Source organism: Canis lupus, chromosome 5 (genome assembly GCF_011100685.1).
Source record: "Canis lupus familiaris isolate Mischka breed German Shepherd chromosome 5, alternate assembly UU_Cfam_GSD_1.0, whole genome shotgun sequence".
In the NCBI taxonomy this organism is placed as follows: Eukaryota; Metazoa; Chordata; class Mammalia; order Carnivora; family Canidae; genus Canis; species Canis lupus.
Window position 1 is genome coordinate 71927660 of NC_049226.1, and position 24301 is coordinate 71951960.

Sequence of the window (24301 nt, forward strand, 5' to 3'; positions counted from 1 at the left end):
TTTATGCTATCAAGGCAGAGTGGCGACAGAGGCTATATGGTCTTCAACGCTGAAAATAGGTACTGTGTGGCCCTTTACAGAAAACATTTGCTGACCCCTGGCTGCTTTCTGTATCTCAGTGAGATCTTATCTATCTCTGAGTGTAGCTGTCACTGGCAGAACTCTCAAAAGGCATTATCTAATTTATCTTAACTACTTGAGGTGCTACTAGTAAGTATTATGCAGGCCAAGAAGCCAAGGTTCAGAGAGGTCCAAGAAGCTGGTCTGGCTAACATAGCAGAGCCAGGATTCATGGCCAAGCCTACCTGATTTCACACTCAAAACACAAACTCCGAATTCCCTCACTTGGTTGCCATTTCACTATAATTCCACATTGCCTGGATGTGGATTTTCTAGGCCAGGTGCTTAAAACCCCAGGATGATTACCACTCTGGTGGGCAGAATAATGGCCTCCCAAAGATGTCCTTATCCTAATTCCCAGAACTGCAACTATGTGACCTTCCACGACAAAAGGGACTTGGCAGATGCGATTAAGGATCTTGAAATGAGAAGATGGTTCTGGATAGGCCTAAGGACAAGAGTACTCACAAGAGGGAGACAAGAAGGTCAAAGACAAAGAAAGAGATGGGAGGATAGAAGCAGAGGTTGGAGTGATGGGCCCACAAGCCAGGGAATGCAGGCTGCCTCTAAAGGTGAAAAAGATGAAGGGGGTTCTCCTCCGACCTCCACAAATGCAAGAGGATAAATTTTGCGTTGCTTTCAAACACTAAGTGTGGGTTAATTTGTTACAGCAGTCATAGGAAACTAGTACACATGCATCAAGTCTTTGTCTTCAGGCTGCTCAGTCTCAGAGACTCAGCCATGAGCTGAAGTAGATCTTAAAAAAATTCTGAGCTGCAGGAGTTAAAAGTAAAACCAAGCAATTTACTGGGGGAGGGATCAGCCTCAAAGCCTTCCTTAAAAAGGGGCTAGAGGGCTTGCAGTACTGCCGCACCATATTCTAGAGGAGGTCCAGTCTGCATTCTGGTTTCCAGAGCTGGATGCTGGCGTCTTCCAGGGCTGCCACAGAGCATGAGGAGGCTGAAGACAAGAATCACAGACATATTTCCTTTAAATCTGTCATGCTTTAGTCTCCCCACACTGTACACTGCACATCTGGGGCTAACTGCAGGCCTTCTGGCATGTGACCTGCAGCTGATACTATGCTCCTCAGCGGGTTTGCTTCTGGTTATTGATGACCTAGACTTTTACAAAAGGGAAATCACAATCTCGCCTGCATTTTATTAGTATTGTGACCATTTGCAAATTAATTTCGAAGGCAATATAATTTACCTCTTGTATAGAATTCAGTTTTGATTACTGCCATGTCACTGAAGTTCCAGTTTTCACTAGAGCTCTTATTATGAGAAATTAAGATACCTTTCTCCCTCATCCAAATAAAATAAACGTATGGCTATGGGATGTGATCAAATTAAAAAATATCATTTAATCCAGGGAAGATAATTATTTGAATGAAACTGGAGAGGAGAAACTCAATCTAGGGTTTGAATGTTGACGTGGAATTTTGAAGGCTATTTTCACTCATCACTGACTTTTAATAGCATTTTGTACAGAGTAATTTGCAGCATAAACCTTGTTAATGTGATATTGGTTATTTCAGAATCATGTTGGAAGCCAAGCCAGAGCCTGTTTCCAGACCGTGTTGCAGTGCCCCAAATATGTTTGAATGGATATTCTAGGAGTCATATTTAACCATGCATTGCTATGCCTCTCACTTATTAGTGGTGACCATGATGGCTTTATTTAATTTGGTCATGCTTTGTTCAAGATGTCATTTGGGAAGGAAGCAGAAAAGTTAGTTGCTGGGTTGTACCATGTATATTTCCCCCTGTGTATCTGTCATACATGCATCATGCATGTGTTTGCAGCATGGTTCATAGACTTACTAGAGTACCCTGATTTTCAATACTGGACAGTGTGCCCTGAATTTTATTTAAGAGTTAAGGTCCCTGTCACATATATCTTTGGAACTTGTCACCTTGGGGCACCCTGCCTAATTTCCCCTTGCCAGCCCCTATGATTTTTCGTGCTTTCAGTGGCCTCTGTGGCCCAGTCTGTGTGTCTTGAAGCAAGCTGGAAATATTGAGGAATGAATAACCTTCAGTCAACAACTCATATGAATTGGTGGAGATGGAGACATTCATTTCCCAGGGAGCGGTATGGATGGCCACATGGCCTTTCTACTCTGTGCTTAGTGTTCCCTGGTGAGAGCGCCAGTTGTTCATAGTGGTAACTGGCATGAAAAGCATCCTTTTCCCAGTTTCTGCCTCTTTTCTGTCTACTCTTCCACTTCCTTCCTGGTTTTTCCTTAAGTTACCTCCCAAGTAAACCACTTGCACCCACATCCTTGTCGTTGTGGGGAATCCAAATCAAAAGGATCAGTATTCACTTTTGATTTCAGCAAATTCATTCACTTATTCATTAAATACTTGTCAGGAGCCTGTTCAGAGCAGGTAACTGGGAACTAGGTAAGGTCTCTGACTGGAGGAGCACAGGCTGGAGTGAGCAGATGGATGTCAAACAGACATAGAAAGGATAGTTTCAGATTGTACCAGAGTGTCCTGCTGGAAATAGGGTCAAGGGAGGGTGAGAGGAGAATACTTCCAGAGACCAGTCATGTAGCGTCCTCCTGTGAGCTGGTGATCTGAAGTCTGGTGGATGAAAAAGAGCCAGCCATGCAAAGACTAGGGCAGCATTGAAGTGTTCAAGGAATATCAGGGAGAGATTGAGATTGTGTAGCCGTCAGTACCAGGGAATGATGGGGATTAATAGGAGAATCAAAGGAGAAGACACAGATAGGACCCGAATTGTCCCACTTTCATAGGCTATGTTAAGACATTTTATTTTAAGGGAGAACAACTCAGGGGAATGTGAAAAAAACTGGAGCACTTGAAGTGAACCTGACAGTTGAAAAAAAATATCAGACCAAATGATCACCATTGCTGATAAAGGCTGGATTCAGGGCTCAGTTGATAGTAACGATGGGGATAAAAGGAAAGGCAGTAGTATTTACTGTGAACTTCCTTAAGGCAGAGTGCTTTGTGCCTGGTAACATCTCACTTTAACACTTTCAGCAACCTGTGAAGTTGGGGTTGGTTGTTTCCTGTCCCTGTTTACTTGATGAGATCACTTGAAGATCAGGGAGTTTGGGTAACCTTACCCAAAGCTAAGTGAGATTTGAACCCAGATCTCTCTGGCTCCTGAACAAATGATATCCCAGTTATTAAAACACTGTCATATCTGTTGTGTCTGAAACACTGTTTAAAATAATTAACTAGGGATCCCTGGGTGGCGCAGCGGTTTAGCGCCTGCCTTTGGCCCAGGGCGCAATTCTGGAGACCCAGGATCAAATCCCATGTCAGGCTCCCTGCCTGCTTCTCCCTCTGCCTGTGTCTCTGCCTCTCTCTCTCTCTCTCTCTCTGTGACTATCATGAATAAATAAATAAAATCTTTAAAAAAAATAAAATAAAATAAAATAATTAACAAGCAGTGAGTTACCAATAAGAAAACTAGTATGACATCTTTTGATTCAGTGAAGAAAATGAGAGTGATTTATTAACTTGATTGCTATTTAACTTGCATGTTTCCTTTCCATAAAAGTATTACCACATTTTGATCATTCTACCTCATCAAGCTTTGAGTCTCTGATCTACTTTTTTTTTAAAAAAGGTTTATTTATTTTACAGAGGGAGAGAGCATGAGGTGGGAGGGGTAAAGGGAGAGGAAGAGAGAATCTCCAGTAGACTCTCCATTGAGCAGGGAGCCCAACAGAAGTTTCCATCCCATGACCTGAGCTGAAATCAAGAGCTGGATGCTTAACTGACTGAGCCTCCCAGGCACCCCGAGTTTCTGATCTACTTTCACTTTTCAGGCCTAGAAAGCTCAATAACTGGGTGTGTGCATATGAGTAGGGTAGTGGTTGGCTGAACTCGGGATCTTCATAGAGACTATGAAAGGTAGAAAAATGCTTATTTCAGTTCTGGCTGCCTAACAGTAGAAATAAAAATCTTCCCTCAGCTGACTTGTATCTCTAGGATTTGCTTAATTAGAGAAAAGCTTTGTCCATCAACTGTAGGTGGTTAAAGGAGTTCAATAATCTCTTAACAACCCTTATCATTTGCCAATAGAAAGAGAAGGAAGTGGTGTGAGTGTAAACAGAGGAATATGTTTATTATGCTCTAAACCTCCACCTACTATTGATAAGCAATTTAGTCCCTTCTTAGCTTGTTTAGCTAGAGAAATGGCCACTTACTCCCAAGGCAAGCCTTTGGCTGGGGTGTTGGGATGAAGGGTGGAAAGGTAGGGTGTTGGAATACTTGCTGGATTAATATTAGCAATTTTGTTTGAATTCACTTTGAGCTTAATATTACTTCAGTAATTGAATCAGCCCAGCTGATTTGAGTATTTTGATTGACATGCTCTATCAACTTGCTCATTTAAGTAATTATTGAGCACCTACTATGTGCTGAGCACAGCTAATGTAGCCATGATCACAACATAGAAGGTCCCTTCTCCTCTGGAGCTTGTCTAGTGAGAGTTTCAAACAAATCCCCACACACTGGGTATGCACATGTGTTTTGATGATGCTCAACATAGTGGAGTAATAGACGCTGGGGGCAGGGGCTCTTGAGATAGGCCAGTCAGGAAAGGCATTCTGAGGAGGTGACTGTTGACTAAGATCTGAATGTAGAGCATGACACCATGCAAAGAGGTGAGAGAAGAGCTTTTCATAAAAGGAGAGGTACAGATGTGAAAGTCCCAAAGCAGGAATAAACAGTGCATTTCCAGAGCATAAATCAAGGCACGTGGTTAGAGAGGAGAGAGGCAGAAGGAGATGTTAATGAGGTAGGTAGGGTGAAGATTTTTACCAAGTTGTGTTGGGAAACCACTAGACTGTTTATATCAGATTGGTGACATAATTGATACTCTTTTTTTTTTTTTTAAAGATCATTCTGGCTTCTTTAGGAGAGCAAGACCAGAAGCAAGTGCACCAGCAAAGGAGCTGTGGCAGTTGTTGGGGAACACTGGGGCATTAAGCTTTGGGGGATATGGGATTAGTGATTGGATTTGGGAGGGATTTTGCAGGTAATTCAGTAGGACTTGCTGATGCATCACATAGCAGGAGGGAAGAAGAGGAAATAGGAATAGCTCTGCTGGAATGGCAGGGTGGTGTCATTCTCTGGGATCAAGATCACTGAGGGAGAAGTTGGCTTAAAAAATAACTCGTTTTGTTTTAGCCTTGGTTTTTAGACTTTGGTGGAGAAGTCATATGGGGAATTATGTATACTATTCTACATTGTTATTCTATTCTAAGAGTTTAATGATCAAAATTTAAAACTCAAACTAGCCAAAATGACTTTAGCTTGACATGGTCCAAATCCTCCCTTGTGTAATAATAATCTTTGTTCTTTGACTCTTTGGCCAGACAAAATTCTATATTTTAGTCATATACTTCCAATGAACTTTTGATGAACACTTTCACCTGGAAGTAGGGAGAGAGAGAGAGACAGACAGAGGGAGGGATAATCTTTGTTTTTTAAAGTTTTAATTTTAATTCCAGTTAACATACAGTGCTATATTAGTTTCAGGTGTACAATGTAGTGACTTAACACTTCCATACATCACCCAGTGCTCATCACAAGTACACTCCTTAATCCCCATCATCTATTTCATAAGAACGATAATCTTGTATTCCTTCCAGGTACTTTGTACTCACCTAGGCTTTGTAAGTCTCACAGAAAACCTATGAAATTGGTATCATTACAATTAAATATAGCTTCATGTAATGGAAAAATCTCCTACAGTGGTTTAAATATACAGGTTTATTCTCACAAGTGAAAGAATAACTGGAGCTATGCAATCCAAGGCCAGCATGGCAGCTTCATGAAATTACTAAAGGACACTGTTGGATCCCTTCTGCCTTGCTGCTCTGCTGTTTTTAGCATGCTGCCTCATGGTCCAAAATCGCTGCTCAAGCTCCAGCTATTATTACATTCTAGGCCACAAGAAAGTAGAAGTGGAAGGCCTTCTTTTTAAAGGCCACTTTTGGAAGTTTGCTACCATATTTCTACTTCTAGCTCGTTGTCATCTGTCTACACCTAGCTTCAAAGGAATCTGGGAAAACAGTAAAATGGCAAAAAAAAAAAAAAAAAAAAAAACCACAGTAAAATGGCATTTACTAAAGTAGAAAGAGACTATGGATGTTAGTAATCATCTAGCAACCTTGCCTCAGTCTGAGTATGTCTACTTTACTTGCCAATGGCCACATAGCTTAAAACTGACGGGTAGGGCTGAGACTTAACTTTTACTATTATTTGTTCTCTTATTTTCTGCCTTTCTTATCCCCAGTTCTTCTATCATCTTCACATTTGAGAAAATGGCTAGTTTTTTCTCAGATGCCCTCTTATGCTATTTATTTTCCCATTTTTAGCTCCAGGATCTTTTTTTTTTTTTTTTTTTTTTTTTTTTTTGAGTTCTGCAAAGTGTTATGGGGAAGAGAAGAAAGGGAGAGTACTGATTTCAACCTTGCAATGCAATCTCTCCCAGGTTCCATAAATCAGCAGGTTTTCAGGAGGCAGTAAGGAGAGTGCCATCTGATTTTTACACCTGATTCACAATAAAATCTGCACAGGGGTGTCTGGGGTGCTTATTTTCCCAAAAGGCTGAGGCAGCAGAAACCCATATATTATGTCAGGGGAGAAGGATTCACCCATTTAGAAGTAACTGGTGATGCTGGTAGAGAGCATTTTAACTTTCAGTATCTATTTTTAATACAATTTGGTGGACCATATACTTGCACATGTCTTTGCACATGTCCTAAGACTCCCAGAGGGCATCTTTAATGGCTTTTCTGCTGTAAACCAAAACTTCATTTTAAAAATAAGAATAACACCGAGTACCTGGACCTCATGTCTCTTTCATCAGGCCGGATGTGGGGCTTTACAGGGTCCAAGCATGCTAACTCCTCTTGCTGTAGATGAACCATCCTCTTCTCTCCGCTGTAAATTCATGTCCACTGGATTATATGACTAGAAACCCAAATCTTAGGCTTGGCTTCAGTGTCTGTATAATTTGGGGGCTGCATGTCAACATAAAGGCAAAGCATGGTGCACTATGAACAAGCACCAATTATATTGATGTTGGGGAAGCCACTTCAAGTCTTGAGTCTCAGGTTCCCTCATCTCTAGCTGCAAGTCATTTTAGACCATTTACCACATTCCTGAATAGGGTGAGTGGGCAATTAGAGTTGTGATCAGTTATCCTGAGTGCAATCCTGTGACTAAGGGTTCTCAGCAGGAGTCCATTAAGTGAACTCCTTTGAAGAGATACCTTTTCCTATACCCCCGCAAGGGAGGGGGAGCTTTGCCACACGTTCTCACATCATCTTCTTGGTAGCTTGGCATCCATGTTTTACTGTGGGGGGCGGAAAGTGAGGCTGAAAGATGTGAAGAGCTGACTCACGCTGTCTCATAGTAGTGGAGCCCAGATTGGAACCTGGATGTTTAATACCTGTACATGAACTTTCTTTCAAGAAAGCTAATTTATTACATGTATGCCCCAAGTAAATAGTTTTAAAACTTAGCACAGGGCTGAAATAGGTTGAACTATATAAAATCACAATACTTGATGGTATTTTGTGCTACAAAAATGTTAATTCCATGTGGCTCTATCAGTATATAAATAACCCCTTGCCAGGTTATTTTATTCAATTTGGGGTTGGGAAAATATAATTATTGAAGGACCCCTCTGGTGTTAATATTCTAGAACATGTAATTCTAGCCCAAGTGGGTGCAGTTCCAAGAAGTGATGGCATTATCAATAGGCATGGTCATTACTCCTTGCCAAACATTTGTTGCCTCCTTTCCCTTCTGCACCTTACCATGAACTACTGTCTTCCCACAAATAGGAATGGTACTACTTCAGTGAAGTACTTTTATCTAACTTAGGTAGCTGCATTTCCAAAAAAAGAAGAAAAAGAAAAAGAAATCTTTACTGCTACAATTATAAAAAATAGAAAGGTTTCTTTGTATAGAAGAAGTTTACTGCAGCAAGAGCCACAGTAGGTATATAATCACAGCCAATACCAGAGGGTTGGATTGGAGGATACATGGGGGACTGCCAGTGAAATGAAGCTGAGCCTATTTTATTTTCTCCATCCTCTACCACACTTTCATATACTGTCTAACCCTCTTCTATCTCATATTACTTTGTATGAGAAGATAATCAAGTCAGATCATCAAAAATAAAAGTAAACTCTTCAAAAATACAATTTAAATATGGCAGGACAAAAATATTGATGTGAAAAGGAAGTCTTACTCTGTCTTTTGGAGAAGAAAGAGTTTGATTTGCTGAGAGACAGTACACCTACAAAAGGAAAGTAGAGGGGGTGAGGGAGAAGGAACACAAAAAAGGTAGAACAGCTTTACAGGGAACTGAAAAGATGCAAGAAGCAAGGGAAAAATGGTCACAGAGTGAGATGTCTCACTGCAATCCTTCATCCTCCCAGAGGCCTCCTAGAGCCCCACTCTAAATAGTCTCCCAAGTACACTCTCACATAGGATGGTGTGCCTGGTTTTAGCACAGAAAATTTCAGTTCTTGGGAACCCAGTCAGGAGGTTGGTCACCGGCCTGCCATGGCACTCTCTCCTTTCCTTACACTGAACTTAATACCATTGAGGGCAATAGTTAGTTACAAGGTGTGTAATTTCTTTAACCCCTTAATTTTCTTACATTTGTTTCCCCCATTAGTCAGTAGATTTCATGAGTGCAAAACCAAACAGTGGCTTACACATAGTGGGCACTCAACTGTTTATTGAATGAAGAAACGTGCTGGACAGGAACAGGCAGCCAGGCTGCACATGTGCAAATACAAAGATGGGGAGAGAGCCTGGTATGTTCACAGCATGGCCAGTAAAGAGTCAGAAGGCTGGGGTGAGACCATCCTAGGGCATTTGCATTTGGAAGGCCATTGACTCCCTTCACTGTCTGCTGAAAGCTATGAATTTGCTCCCCACAGAAATTCACAATTGCACATCATTATGCATATAGATTCCAAGGTTAGAGCATGAGTGGCAAAATTATAGCCCATTGGTTAAATCTGGCCAGTGGCATGTTTGTAAATAGTTTTATTGGAACACAGCCAAATCATTTATTTGTGTATTGTCTGTAGCTGCTTTCTTGACTGAGGGCAGAGTTCCACGGTTGTAATAAGAGACTGTGATGAGTCTACAAAGCTTCAAATATACCTTTGGGCCCCTTACAGAAAACATTGGCTGGCCCCTCATTTAGAGAGTGCTGAGGGCCTTTGGACCCAGGTTCTCCCCTTGCTGTAGAGGTTTGAGAACCAGTGAAGGATTTTAAAGGTGACAGCAAAGCTTTGGGGATGATAACTCTGGCTGATGTGATCAAGGCTTTCCTGGAGATGCTGATGCTGTGGCTACTGGATCTCAGCCCCCTCTGGCCTCAGCTGGCAGACTTCAAGCCTAAAAAGCTGGTCCATGACCAGGCAGGAGGGGCATCTAGCTGCAATCAGCCACAGATAGAACAGTTGGAATTTTTTTCTGACTCTTTCAGTATAGGTAAGTGGCACCAAATGGATATAGATTTGTCTCTATTGTCTGCTCTTCTCTTGCTCCAACATTGCTTGTCTATTGTGCATAAGGATGTTCTCAGCCCCAGGGAGACACCCAGGCATGGTGAGCCAGACACATGTGATCCTTGCCCTTGGAGATCTTACCATCTAATCAGGAAGAGAGAAAGTAAATAAATACAAAAGTAATGACCACAATTGTCAGAGGAGCTAGAAAAGACCAGTAGAGCATCACCAGAGCTCCTTCACTGCAATGGAAGTTTACAATTCAAACCTTGGCTCTACTTATTATATCAGATGGGGAAGTTATTGGACCCTTCTATGCTTCAGTTTCCTCATCTGCAAAATGCAGAGATTTAGGGCTAAACCATATGAGAAATGATGGTTTTAAACTTTGCTGCCTCAGAATCCCCTGGAGGAGATCTTAGAATTTCCAGTGGCCAGATTGTACTCATACCAATGTAGTCAGGATCTCTGAGGGTTGAGCCCAGACACTAACATTTTCTAAGAGATTCTTAGGTGATTCCAATCTGCAGGCCACTTGGGGAACCAGCCCTCTAGCCCAATGCTTCTCATACTTTAATGTGCCTGTGAATCACCTGGAGTCTTGGAGTATGCAGATTCTTTTTTTTAAGATTTTTAAAATTTATTTATTCATGAGAGACACACAGAGAGGCAGAGACATAGGCAGAGGGAGAAGCAGGCTCCATGCAGGGAGCCCGATGAGGGACTTGATCCCGGAACTCTGGGATCATGCCCTGAGCCAAAGGCAGACATTCAACCACTGAGCCACCCAGGTGTCCTGGAATATGCAGATTCTGATTCATTAGCTCTGAGATGGGGCTAGAGTATTATATTTCTAGTGAGGCTTGGGCAGTGGTTCTCAGCTGGGCTGTTTTCGGTGGACCTTTTGCAAAGTTGGGAGACATGTTTGGTTGTCAGAATTGGGAGCAAAGGGTGCTATTAGCATCTAGTGGGTACAGGCCAGGGATGCTGCTAAACATTCCACAGTGCACGGGACAGGTCCTGCAACAGAGAATTTTCTGGCCCCAAATATCAATAGTCCTGAGGTTGAGAAATCTTTTTCCCAGTGAAGCTGATGCTGCTGGTCCACAGACCACACCCTGAGTGGCGACAGATTTCCCTTCACTAGCTTAGCCTCAATGATTCTGGGCTAAGCTACGCAAGTGAAGCTGAGAATTTGTCACAAAGTGAGCTGACAAAATTAGCAAAGATCAATCTTTATCCTTTATTGAGGTTTTGGTGGGAGGTAGGGAGGATTTCACCAGCCCCAGATTATTGGTGTTAAAGTCGCTGTTTGAATGTTTGTGAGGATTGGGCATTCAGAAACCAAAGGAGAATGTGCATGCATCCACCGGATTTAAGCAGCAAATACAGAAAGAACTGAAGAAGGCAAGGGCATGAATTATTAACAGGGCTGGGTGTGAAAAGTGTAGTGCAAGCCTTTTTAACACTGTTTGAGATCAGGATGAGGAAAAATGGGCAGAGACTTAATTGTTTCATTGACTTTTGCAGAGGAAATCCAGAGTCATCAAATACGCATACAGAGGGCAGAAGAAGAATTCAAGTGCCACACTTTCCTCCTTTACTTTTTTTTAAGATTAATTTGTAATTTATAGCTTTAATGACCTGCCTTGTGATGGAGTTGGGATCTGGATGTAGGATTCATAACACAGCGACCCTTGCACAGCTCTCCAGAGTTTTCCCTCCACCCCAATTCCCCTGCCATACTTACACCCTCATCATTTCTCATCTAGGTGCATGTAGTAGGCTCCTAAGTGGTTTTCTTGTATTTACTCAGCCTTCCCTTCAGACCATCTTCACATTGTGACCAATGGGAGGTTTCTCAAAAGAATATCTGAACCCTTAAGTCTGGGGGGAAGCTGTCTAATGGCACTTCACTGCTCTGGTCAGTTAAGCTTCCTAGGGCTGCACATCCTAGATCCTAGATTCCTAGATCCATGGTCCTCTGAGCATGACCCATGGGCCCTAGTGGTTTCCAAGATTTGCAGGAGGTCTGGGAGGTCAAAACTAATTTCATAATATTGAGACATTATTTGTGTTTTTCATTGTGGACAGTGGGCCTGCTGGTACAAAAGCTGTGGCGGATGAAAACGCTGGTGCCTTGCAGGGATCAAAGCTATGATTGTATAATTCCACTTACACAAGCTGGCATAGTCTTCTTCACTACTATGCTCTCACATTAAAACAAACAAACAAACAAACAAAAAACAAACAAAAAAGCAAATAAATAAGGCCAGTTTTTCTTAAGAATGTCCTTGATAAAGTAGTAAAGATTATTAATTTCATGAAATCACAAGCCTTAGCTGCACATCTTTTAATATTTTATGTGATGAAATTGGAAGTATGCAGGAAGTTCTTCTGCAGCCTGGCAAAGTGCAATGGCTGCCCCAAGAAAAAGCACTTGTGTGATTGCTTGAGTTGTGAGTCAACTAGCCACTTGTTTCATGCAACACTATTACTTGGAAAAGCAACTGATAGACAAATTATAATTATTCGAAGTTGACTATTTGGCAGATATTTTCTTGACAATGTGATAAGGTGAACCTGTCACTTTCTCATTCAAGCATTCAGATAAAAATTAGAATTTTGGAAAACTTGTATATGCAACTGTGAGCTTGAGAGCTTCCCAGTACTTAAATACTTTTGGATGAAATTGGTGATATTAACAAATGTGGGCTTTTTTAGTACCATATAAATGAAATGTGAAAATATTTGGGATAAAAAACTAAAAAAAAAAAAAGGGCAGCCCCGATGGCGCAGCGGTTTAGCGCCGCCTGCTGTCCACGGTGTGATCCTGGGGACCCGGGATTGAGTCCCACGTCGGGCTTCCTGCATGGAGCCTGCTTCTCCCTCTGCCTGTGTCTCTGCCTCTGAATGAATGAATGAATGAATAAATAATTTAAAAATATTTGGGAAAGATCTGTATAACTCAGAGAACCCATATTTTCTAAATGAATCATCATGTATGATCAACCATTTAAAGTGCAAGATGAACTGATGAATTTTAATTGGACAGATGACAGAAAAATTATTGATACAGTTTCAGATTCTACATTGCAATTAACCTTTAGAAAATACCCCTTGTTGAGTTTTGGTGTAGTATCAAATAAGACTACCCACAGTTGGGATCCCTGGGTGGCGCAGCGGTTTGGCGCCTGCCTTTGGCCCAGGGCGCGATCCTGGAGACCCGGGATCGAATCCCACGTCGGGCTCCAGGTGCATGGAGCCTGCTTCTCCCTCTGCCTGTGTCTCTGCCTCTCTCTGTGTGTGTGACTATCATAAGTAAATAAAAATTAAAAAAAAAAAAAAAGACTACCCACAGTTATCTGAAAAGACTATTAAAACATTCTTCTCTTTTCTAACTACATATTTATGTGAGTCTGGATTTGCTTCATATACTTCAACCAAAAAATAAATTATAACAGATTGAATGTGTAAGTAAAACTAAGAATCTAGATGTTTTTTATTAAGCTAGACATTGAAGGGATTTGCAAAAAATGTTAATGCCACTCTTCTCCCTAAATTGTTTTTTTTTTTTGTCTTGAAAACTAGTTATTTAAAAATAAACTTGTTATTTATGTTGGCATGTAATGGGTTTACATGCTATTTTAAATGAATGAATAAATATTTAAAAATGTCAGCCATTTGAATATCAATAGACCCAACTCACATAAACAAAAGCTCTTGGGAACCTTAATAGATTGTCATTGTGTAAATGGGTCCCTGGGACCAAGAGTTTGAATACTGCTATCTTAGACCTTCACCATTCTTACCTCTTTGATATTCTATGTGCTCAGAATGATGTGCTACTCTTCTTTTTTTAAACCTGTAAATGTGCACCACCCCAGAGATCATTGCATTTCAGAGAGTGATCACATTACATTATCAGCTGCAGTTTCACAAGGCTAAGGAGTTTGGGAGTTTGGATGCTTAATGACCTGCAGCATGGATAGCCATGCTGTGAAAAATAATACCAAACAGCTGGTGGGAATCGAATGCCCACTGAGAGTTGTCCTTGGATGTGTCAATCTTTCACCCCGAACTCATAGACTTGTAACTATGAACTCTCCATTAAGTGGGACCCAGGCTGGGCAATGTATAGGTTATTCCTTGAAAGGGAATTTGTCACAGGTGAATGGGATTTTGGGGGTTGCTTTCTTAGTGCTACATCTTCTTCTTTCTTAGAGATGACCCATTAGTCACCACCAAGACCCAAATGGACTGGTAGCCAATGAGAATGTCAGCCTTTACAAGCCCACCTCTGTAGAACTACAAGCCCGCCTCTGTAGAACTGCAGGCATTTTCAGGCCTCATCTAGCCTCCTCATGGGGTAAGTTGTCTTGGCCTGGACCAGATGGACTCCCCCAGGAGGTTTAGCTAAAACATCTTCTTTTTCTGAATGTCTGGTGCCCTCAAGCTCATAGGCAAACATCTGTTCCTCTTGAAAATGTGTCTCACCATTGGGTTTGGGGTGATCTGGAATTTCCATGCAAATGTAACATCTCTGTCCCATTTCCTCTCACACCCAGTTCCCACTTTCACAGGTGATGGGTTTGCTGGGAAGATAGACTTAAATGTGATGCTAGCACTTCGGAGTTCTGTGTTTGATTATAGTGTCTAAATTCTACCATTCATCCTCTTGTTCTGTAGTCTCCTGACTCAAGGGAGCTGTGTGAACAAGGGCAAAAGCTAAATGGAAAAAAAAATGAAGGACTTAGACAGAAATTCATGTACCAGGAAACGTGGGATTCTACGATAAGCAGAGATTAGGCCAGGGACTTCAAGAAAACTACTTGTTTCTCCTTCCTGAATCTCTGCTTGTTTTACCTGCAAACGAGAGGATATTATGACTATAATTCAAGATAAAGCCAAATCAACTGTGCCGAATAGACAGGATAACTAGACACAGGTGGCCTCAGATACTAGTAAGTTACTGGCATGGGCAGTCCAATCCTTGATGGTCCAAGTTACTTGGTCAATAATTGGAGAAGGGAGAAGGTAAAATAGAGATGAGAAGGCTTATTCCCCTCCCACATGGGAGATAGTGCTTGGTCTAGACTAGCACTGGAGAAATATGTCCTTCTCAATCTCAGCACTATTGACATTTTGGGCTGGGTAATTATTTACTATAGTGGGGCTGCCCTGTATGTTCTAAGATGTTTAGGAGCAACTCTGACCTTTACCTGATAGATACCAGTAGGACGTTCCTTCCCTCAAATCACAATAACAACAACAAAACATCTGCAGACATTGCCAAATATGTCTCCCTATCCCTTAGGCTGAGAACTGCTGCTCTGTAAGAGTGGCCTGATGTCAGCATTTGAGACAGGAATTGGTGACACATAGATCAGTGAATATCCTCCAGCTCTGGACAATGAGCTTAGAGAGTCATCTTCTGGTGGGGAAGATCTTGGGAAGGGAATGGGCCCAGGGTCTGAGGTTCTTGCTCCACACTGTTCCCATGGACAATCCCTCTTTCTGATTTCCTATGAGAAGGAAAGCAGAAATTCAACCTCTCTCCACCACAGTTCCCATAAAGAAGAAGAAAATACACATGGTGGAGTTCAGTGCTATAATGTTTGGTTTATCCCTTGGTAACATACTGTTCCATTTATCGTGCATCATCCAGGACTCAGATTAGCAGCCCTTCTCTAGAAAGCATTTGCTGGCTACCCTATATCATATAGTTTCCCTCTGAAACTATATAGTTTCATATAGTTTCCCTATTAAAATCCTTCAATATTTGACTAAAGACCATTTTTGTTTTCTAGTCATTTTAACAGACATTTTTTGGGTCCCTTTTTTCCACCCAATAGAAGTAAGGTTGCCAGGTCTCTTGTTTATTATTAGATACAGGGGAGGTGTTTATTGATTTGGATCCATCCCACCTCCATTGGGGTAGCAGCATGATGTGACCAAATAAAGGCTACATTGTGGGTTCCAGTCTAGGCAATCTGAACAAGTGTCCATCTCCCCAAACTGTAAAAAGAGTAACTCAAGTCAAAAGAAATTGGTGAGAAGGAAACATATAGTTGCCCAAAGACACATTAGAGTTCCATCAAAGAGCATCAGTTACAGCCTCTTCACCTCTAACTTATTCTCTGTTAACCTTCAGCAAATCACTTTACCACCTTGAGCCTTAGTTCCTTAATCTGTAAAATTCAAGTGTAGTAAAGCTTTCGTAAAGATGAAATAAGGAATGTACAGAGTAGAGACTGAGGCCTAGGAGGTTCAGGAAAGAGATTACCAAATATACAGGAGTTGAGTTTGGGTGGAGCAGGGGACTTGAGCAGGCATGTGATTGTGCAGAGATGGGCCCAAGAATATTTTGGCTGCTATGAAAGTTTGAGGAGGAGTAGAAACATCTGAACATAATTTTTTAAAAAGGAAGTGGTGTTTGTGGGGAAAAAAGAAATCAGTCTTCCACTTAAAAAAAAAAAAAGAAAAAGAAAAAGAAACCTAGGTGATTGCTAGTTTATTTATCCAAGCTTTCAAGTCAGATTTGTATCTCTTCCCAGTGGCAAATTCTATAGAAAGAGCCATCAGGGAACCCATGTATTTACATTAAATAGTGGCCATAAAAACTCTCCTTGAGCTCTCAACAAACACTGGTTTCTTCTTTAGCCCTTCTCTGATAGGTTCCTGTGCAGTTATCCTGAGTAGAATCCATGTGTTCCTCTCTCATAAGTAATAGATACTCTTAAGTGTGCCAACATGTTGACAAATCTGACTGGGAATGGTGGCGGAAGGAGGTGGCACTTGGATAAAGTTTGTAATGCATCTTTATAATGCAAAAACAAACTTGTGTTTTTTAGTCTAGACAAGAAGCAATCAAACATAAGCTTGGGCCATGGTTGATTCTATTATTTTAAAAGTATATAGTATAGCAACCATAGAGTAGAGCAACTCAAGTTGCAAAACAGACTTGGCCAAAAGTGTGTTCTCATTATTTCTGGGGTCAGAGTCCATACTGATTCATTACTGAGGCATTCAGAGCAAATTTCCTATGATGAAACCTTTCTGATGAATTTGTGGCAGGAATCGGTGGAAGGTATTTGGTTCCTCATCAACTTTCCAGCTCGCAGAGATGAGACTTGAGTAAGCAGCAAAGAGCTGATGGGCCCCAAGGAGGTCCCAATGCCCAAGAGAGCATCCCTGTGTAAGGAGGGAGGCGGGTGTTGGAGTCAGATGGAGAAGCTCCAGCACATTATGCATTTCTTCTCTTAACTAATAGCTTCATTGAGATATTACTCACATACCATAAATTTTACCATTTTTAACTAGATGTTATGTTTTAGAGCAGTTTTAGGTACACAATAAAATTGAGTGGAAGGTAGAGATTTCCCACGTATCCCCTGCTCCACCACAAGCAGAGACTCCTCCATTAGCAGTGTCTCACATCAGAGTGGTATGTTAGCTACCGTCCATGAACCTGCACTGACACATCATTATCACTGAAAGCCAGTGTTAGTCCACATTAGGGTTCACTTTTGATGTACATTCCATGGGCTTGGACAAATGGATAATGACATATGTCTACCATAATAGTATCATGCAAAGGAATGTCACGGCTCTATAAAACCTCTGTGCTCAAATTCACCATTTTCAAGTATAGAATTCACCATTTTAAAGTATAGAATTCAGTGTTTTTTAGTATATGAACATGCTTGTGCAACCATCACCACCATCTAATTTCAGAATATTGTCATGGCCTCTAAAGAGAAACTGCTTAGCCCTTAGCAACCATTCACCATCCCCTCCTCCACGAGCTTCTGGCAATCACTAATCTTTCTGTCTCTATGGATTTTCCCATTCTGGACATTTCATGTTAGTGAAATCATGTAATATGTGTCTTTTTATAACTGGCTTCTTTCGCTTAGTGTAAAGTTTTCAGGAATCATTGTGTTGCAGCATGCGTTAGTTCTTTGTTCTTTATGATTGTCACATAATATTCCATGCTGTCACACATTTTGTGTATTCATTCATTGGTTGGTAGACATTTAGGTTGTCTTCCATTTTTTGGCTATTATGAATAATATGAATGTGAACATGCATGTAAAGGTTTTTGCATGGACACATATTTCTCTTGAAAATATGACTAGGAGTAGAATTGATGGATCATCTGGTGACTGTAGATTTAGCATTTTGAAGAACTGCCAAACTGTTTTCCAAAGTGGCTGGACCATTTTACAATTCTACCATCAATACATAAGGGTTCCAATTTCTCCAGATCTTCACCAAGACTTGTTATTGTTGGTCTTTTGATGAATCCATTTATTCTTTCCTTTATTCACTCAGCAGTTAGTTACTGGGCATCTATGTGTGCTAGAGACTATAACAGTGAGAAAATCGCACAAGAAGTTTATGACATTTTCATAGAGACAAATAGTAATTGTAAGATAATATAAATAAACATGCAATTATGTGAAGAATTACAAGGGGGAGCGGTGCACAATGCTATGAAATTGTATACCAGTGAGACCTGACTTTGTCCAGGGGTTTAGGGATGGTGTCCCTAAGGAGGCAATGACAGAGGTCACCACAGGCTAAATGAGAATTATGTTGATACTTAACTATAAGCAATACTGTTAATGTATCTGTGCCCCTCTCTGCCTGTGTAATATGGAGTTAGCCAGAGTCATGTGGGGAAGCCATTGTCAGGCACAGATGAGTTGCCTCAATTAATGATTCTCTGGTTTCCACTTGTAATCTTCCACCCTCCCTCACACTCTGGAGTAGTCGTCTCTGGACAGATAATGGTAAGGAAGATGTTGAGGTAGGCTAGGATTTGGAAAGTGTCTTCTGTGTGCCAGGTACTGTGCTAAATTCTTTGTTATGTCTTATTCATTTCTCGTGAGGACACTGCAATAGAAGGGGGTCAGCATAATTATAAAGAGGGAGAAGATAAAGAAGGCAACGGAGATAAAAGGCTCTGAGTTTCTGTATGAGGGAACTGGGCTTATGGTTACAGAAATGATTCTGAGGCAGAAGTTTCTAAGGCTATGTTTAGAAAGTGCCTGAAACAGGTACACGGTTTCAGAAAATATATTTTTATGCTTAATTCTGTTTATACTTGAGTATTTTACTTCTTGAATACAGAATGCAATTTCTTTTATTTCAAATTACTTCTCTGGTATTTAAACTAAATAGTTTAGCTTAATCACATATAACAAACCTCCCAGTATAAGGGCCTGGATCCTGAACTAAACTACAAATTAGTTTCTAGCCCAGGCAATAAATGCATACCTGGAGCAAATTCAAAAAGGGAAACCACTTTAATTAGGTTTGAAAGTGTCTCCAATCAGTTCCAGAATAGCTGTCACTGGATTTATGATGCACCTTCCAAACTGTAGCTCTCTTTATATCCAGCTGAAGCAAGAAGGTCCCAGAGGAAACTGAGCATGATTTCTTGAAACCTAAATATTTATTTGCCAAAATAAGTGCCCCTAGAAAATATGGACAAGACCAGTGGAGGGAAAGCTGGCTCACTTGGGCCAAACCTGTCAGCCTCTCTCATTGTTTCTACTTAATTGTGAGGGTTCTAGAAGAATTAATTCAATCAAACATTCCTTGGAACATTTCCACATGTACAGTCTGACCCCACTTATCTGTCATACGACAACTACTTTCACTCTTATGTTTATGTCCAGTGGCAGTAATACAGGGCCTTATTGGAGCAGGAAGCTGATGCTGAGACAGAGTAGGTAAGTGACTTGCAGAATATCACTGAGTTCTAAATGTCAGAACCAGGATTCAAGCCCAGGTCACCAAGAAACCAGTATTTTGAGACCAAGAAACATACTCAGAGGAAAATGTTGCAATAAAAATAATGATCAGTCATCTCATTTATATGATTCCCAGCTGTTTTGAAGTTGACTCACCTGTTAATTTCTGTTGGAGTCTTTTATCCTTGTTTTCCCAGCTGTAATACATGAATGTGACACAAACATGAGAAAATACACAGACAGCATGGGGTTTGGAGTTAGAAAAGTTGGGACCAGAGCCTGGCTTTCCATTTCTCTGTGATGTGACTTTGGGCTTAACCACTCTGACCCTTATTCTCCTTCTCTGGATAGGGAGAATTAGTGCCTCTGGGGAGAGAGTCGTGGAGAATATGAAGAGAGAAAATGCCCTGTAGACTCTAAAATACCTTCCATGTTACTTATTACTTTTAAAATATACAAGAGTATAATTAAGTCTGACAAAAGAAGTCTGCAAGGTCTTCTCTGAGAGTTAATCGGAAATGTCGCTGTGTCAGAGAGTTACGGTGCCACTTATCCTTAAGCACTCACCAACCAGCTCTTTTCTTCTTGCAGGAAAGGTGTAGTAGTTTCAAAGAAGATAGGACATCAAGGTTAAAACTCTTAGTATTTCCACAATGTGTTGGACACTGTAAATATTACCAAACACTTTGTAAATATTACCCCACTTAAACAAATCTGTGTGTTTGATAATATTATAATCCTTGCTTCACAGATGGAAAGTGAGCACAGATTGGCTCATGTTAGCCCAAGTAAATGATAATTTCTTTGGTTTCAATTTCTTTTGCCCTTCCGTTTCCTTGTTGTTATCAAAGTGGCTTGCCAATGGAGGTTTAAAAATCTCTTTCTCTTAGATGACTGTCATGTGATTTTAATCTGCTTGTGTGATAGTGTAGTAGACAGAACACATCCCCGCCCTCTTCCAAAGATGTTCACATTCTGATTTCAGGATCTGCAAATGTGTTATCTGACATGGTAAAAGGGACTTTGCCTATATGATTAAGGTAAGGCCCTTGTGATGGGAAAATTATCCTAGATTATGTGGATGGTCACAGTGTAATCAGAAAAGTCCAGTGTAATCCAAAAGGCAGAGAAGGAGATATGATGACAAAGCAAAGGCCAGAGTGGTACATTTTAAAGGTGGAATAAGAGGTCAGAGCCAAGGGATGCAAGCAGCCTGTAGAAGCTGGAAAAGCAAGGAAGTGAATTCTCCCCTAGATCTTCCATAAGGAACCCAGTTCTGAGCGCAATGTGGTTTTAGGCCAGTTAGACCCATTTTGGACTTCTGACCTCAGGAACTGTAAGGCACTGGGTTTTAGTTCACTAAGCTACTAAGTCCGTGGTAATTTGTTATAGCAGCTATAGAAAACTAATACAGAGGTTCATACCAAATAATTATTCATGGCAAACAAACCAACCATAAAATGTCATCATAAACATTCAAAAAAGTATAGTTCTACTGTGGACTATAAACGATGCAGAGTGGCAGTGGATTGGGAAGCCAGCCAGTGAGGTCAAGGCAACACAGCTAGGAAGTTCAGCTCCTGGAATCCAAAGCCAGGTCTTTCTGAGCATGTCCACTATTTCTTTATAAATATAGCCTGTATTGCAACTCACTCAGGAGTCCACAGTTGGTTACCAGCAGAGCTTGGCTTGCATGTGGTCCTTATTCTCCAAATACATTTTCTAAAGAGTGGTGATATGAACACAGACTCATCACAGGCCGGTGATAGCAAACCTGGTTATCCTGCCTCCTCCATGTGACTTATTTTTGCAAGCACCTGAATATGGTGTTCATTCATCACTTGTGACTAGTCTGTCCGTACTCATGATCCTATGCTAGTGATTAATTGGCATACAATAGACATCCATGGTAAATAATCACAATGAAGTGGTTAATGTTTGCTGAATGTCTCAAGACTGCACTTTGATTCCTTGTCACCACCACCCACCCATCACTGAAGGAGAGTCCTGATAGAAGAATCTCTTTTGGTATAAACAAAGCTGGGGTTATGCACAGCTCAGGGCATTTCCTATAGAATATCATGTCCTCCCTGGTGGTGAGATTAGGACACAGCTATGTGACAAAGCTGTGTTTTGCAGGGAGGGAAGGAAACTACATGCAGATGGGGCACCCGTTGTCTATACAGAATTAGACTTGTGCTTTCAAATCATTTAATTCTCACAATGGCATTGTGAAGTATTATGCTTCCTCATTCCAAATATGGATTTTCCTCTCCAAATATGGAGAGACTTAGAAATATGGGATCAGTGGTGTTAAAAAATAAAATTCAACCGAGTAAATTTGAAGATCTAATTGACTTTATTAAGCAATTTATGAATTGGGCAGCATCCCTTCTAGCAAGTAGAGATGCTCTGAGGAGTTGTACAAAATGGAAGGTTTGTATAGGAAGGAGGATGGGGAAGGAAGTGATTATCAAAAGAAAAGAAAGGATTGCTTTAGGTCTTGACTTCTTTGGGGGGTGGGTGGGGAGGGATCAGCAGGATTTTTGTCATGTGGATTACCTCTCCAGTGCTGATAAGAAATTTCCTATAGACTACATTCCTGGGAGAGGTTGAAACTGTAATTCTCTCTTGGTTTACTGTCTTAGGGGTCAGATGACTCCACTTTTGGCTTCTTCTCTTTTTTAACACTGGGGGGAAAACAAAGTTGTAATTCATATCCTTGGATAATCAAAAAGTACTTAATGTCCTGTTTCCACTTATAAACAGGAGTCTTCAAATTCCATTATTGGCCAATGCATAACATGCAGTTTATTTGGACATGCAAATGTCCCAAATGGAGCTGCTCTAAATCTATTTGTGTAGTGCTGGGTGAGACACGGAGGGTTGATGCAAACTATACCAGCATAATATTCAAAGATTCGAATTATAGTTGGGTTATTAGTATTATTATTAGTATTTATTATTTTTTATCTTGGGCAAATTAAAAATTTAAAAAGTCTTCTACCTGGACATTCTTACCTGTTGAGGCAGTGCAGTATGGAAAAATAGCATAGGTTTTAAAGACAGGCAAATCTTGATTAAAATTCTGGTTCAGCAGGTGTTAACTATGGCCTTCAGGAAATCACTTAACCTCACTTGCCCTGAGGTCCTTCATTAGGAAAATGATGATAATGATATGTGGTGAGTAGGGCTCTTTAAAAACTAAAAATAATAAATTATAAGCATCCAGAGAGCAAGTTGGCACATAGTAGTTCCCAGTAAGTGGTAGCTGTACAGTGAGGAATGTTTGACTAAGTAATCTCTAGATCTTCTGCATGTCTATAATTTTAGTTTTTCAAAACCTTTGACTGCTGTTTATGGGGAACTTATTACATAGTAGGCTCTATGCCAAGGATTATACTTGCATTATCTCATTAAATCTTCATCACGATTTTAGGAGGTAAGTGCATCAAATCCTTATAGATAAGGACACCTAGGCATAGAGAAGATAAATAAACTGCCCCTGTTACAAAAACTAATGAGTCAAGATTTGAGTCTGAATATCACTATTTCCAGAACTCCCACTATTAAAATTAAGCCCTTGTTAATAATATGTATCAATGTATATTATTACTTTCATAGAAAAAGGCTGAACATCTATTCCCTCCTTTTCCTGTAATGCAGATGGCTAAGCAGTGACTTATTGAATTCTTGTGAATCCCTGGATGGCATCAATACAAAAAAAAACAAAAAACAAAACAAAACAAAACAAAAAAACAGCACAAACCATCTCAGTACTTTCAATAGAAAGTTGTAACTTTCTGTTTGAGAACAACTGTCAAAGCTATGAAAAAAGGGAGACTCAGATGTTTAGTTGTCTATGTTCTCTGTAAGAGAAAGAGTTACTTCTCAAGGTGGATGGGAACCTTCTCTCTAATACCAACCAGGGGATATTTGAGCTGTCAGCCTGGTTTTTGCTCCATTTCTCCATGATGATTCTTGACTATTCTATTAGTTAGACAGTGAGGACAGTCAGTGACTGAATTCTTTAACTATCTCCAACTTGCTTTCCAGAAAATTCATATTTAGTGAATGTCTATAATCTGCATGCAGACTGCTAGCAACAAGAATATGAGAAAGAAGGTGAGGTCCTTATCCTAAAAAAAAAAAAAAAAAAAGAAAAAAATGCCCTGATATGTAGCTAGCATCTGCTCACGTCCCTGGTATAAATACTCCCACCACAGCCAATTTCAAGCTACAAATGTGATGTTGCTAAACACAATTGGCTCTGGTGAACTGGTAGAGTTTGACACCAGTCTCCCACCAGCCTCCTCCTCCTGGGTTCCTAGATACTCTCTTCACTCATCTACCTCATTAATACCCACTCATTCTTCACTTCACCATTCAACTGTCACTTCCAGTGGACCTTTGTTCCAGATGAAAACCCTTCTGAGAGCTCAAGAGGCCTATCCAGTCTTTTCCATTGTTTCATGAGATACAAGAGAGCAACCACAGAGAAATTTTGGCTATGACTACCTGTGAGAACCCTTGAGCAGGATAGAGAGACTTGGGTATTGCATACAGCCTTGAAGCAGTCTTTTGAGCAGGAACCTTTCTGTCAAAATGACTCTTGGTGTGAGTCCTCAGTCCCATGGAAACTTTTATAGTAAATCAAACCCAATCTTCTCATAGAACAACCAAAAAGAAACTAACTGACATTTCCATTACACAATACTGCAATCTCCCAGCCTATGTGTTTATTGTAGAACATGGACTAACACTCTTCTTTTCAGCTGAGTAAGGTTCTCCCTTCCAGTGGCATTTGAGATGTCTCAGGGTAGAGTAAGGACATTCAACTGAGGGCTTTGGAAATACTGTAACAGCACCCTTGTCTTCTCTC

General features: G+C 40.6%; 1 long non-coding RNA gene across 7 annotated transcripts in view; it reads left to right on the forward strand.

The window, feature by feature from the left end:
• The window catches only part of LOC102156069, an 801934-nt gene that overhangs the window by 187526 nt on the left and 590107 nt on the right, over window positions 1–24301 (forward strand). For 3 of the 7 annotated variants that reach the window (XR_005360052.1, XR_005360049.1, XR_005360053.1), the window contains one exon: window positions 13880–14024. The exons of the other annotated variants lie outside the window; for them this stretch is intronic. This is a non-coding gene — a long non-coding RNA (uncharacterized LOC102156069). The remainder of the gene's footprint in view (window positions 1–13879; window positions 14025–24301) is intronic. 7 annotated transcript variants of the gene reach the window in all.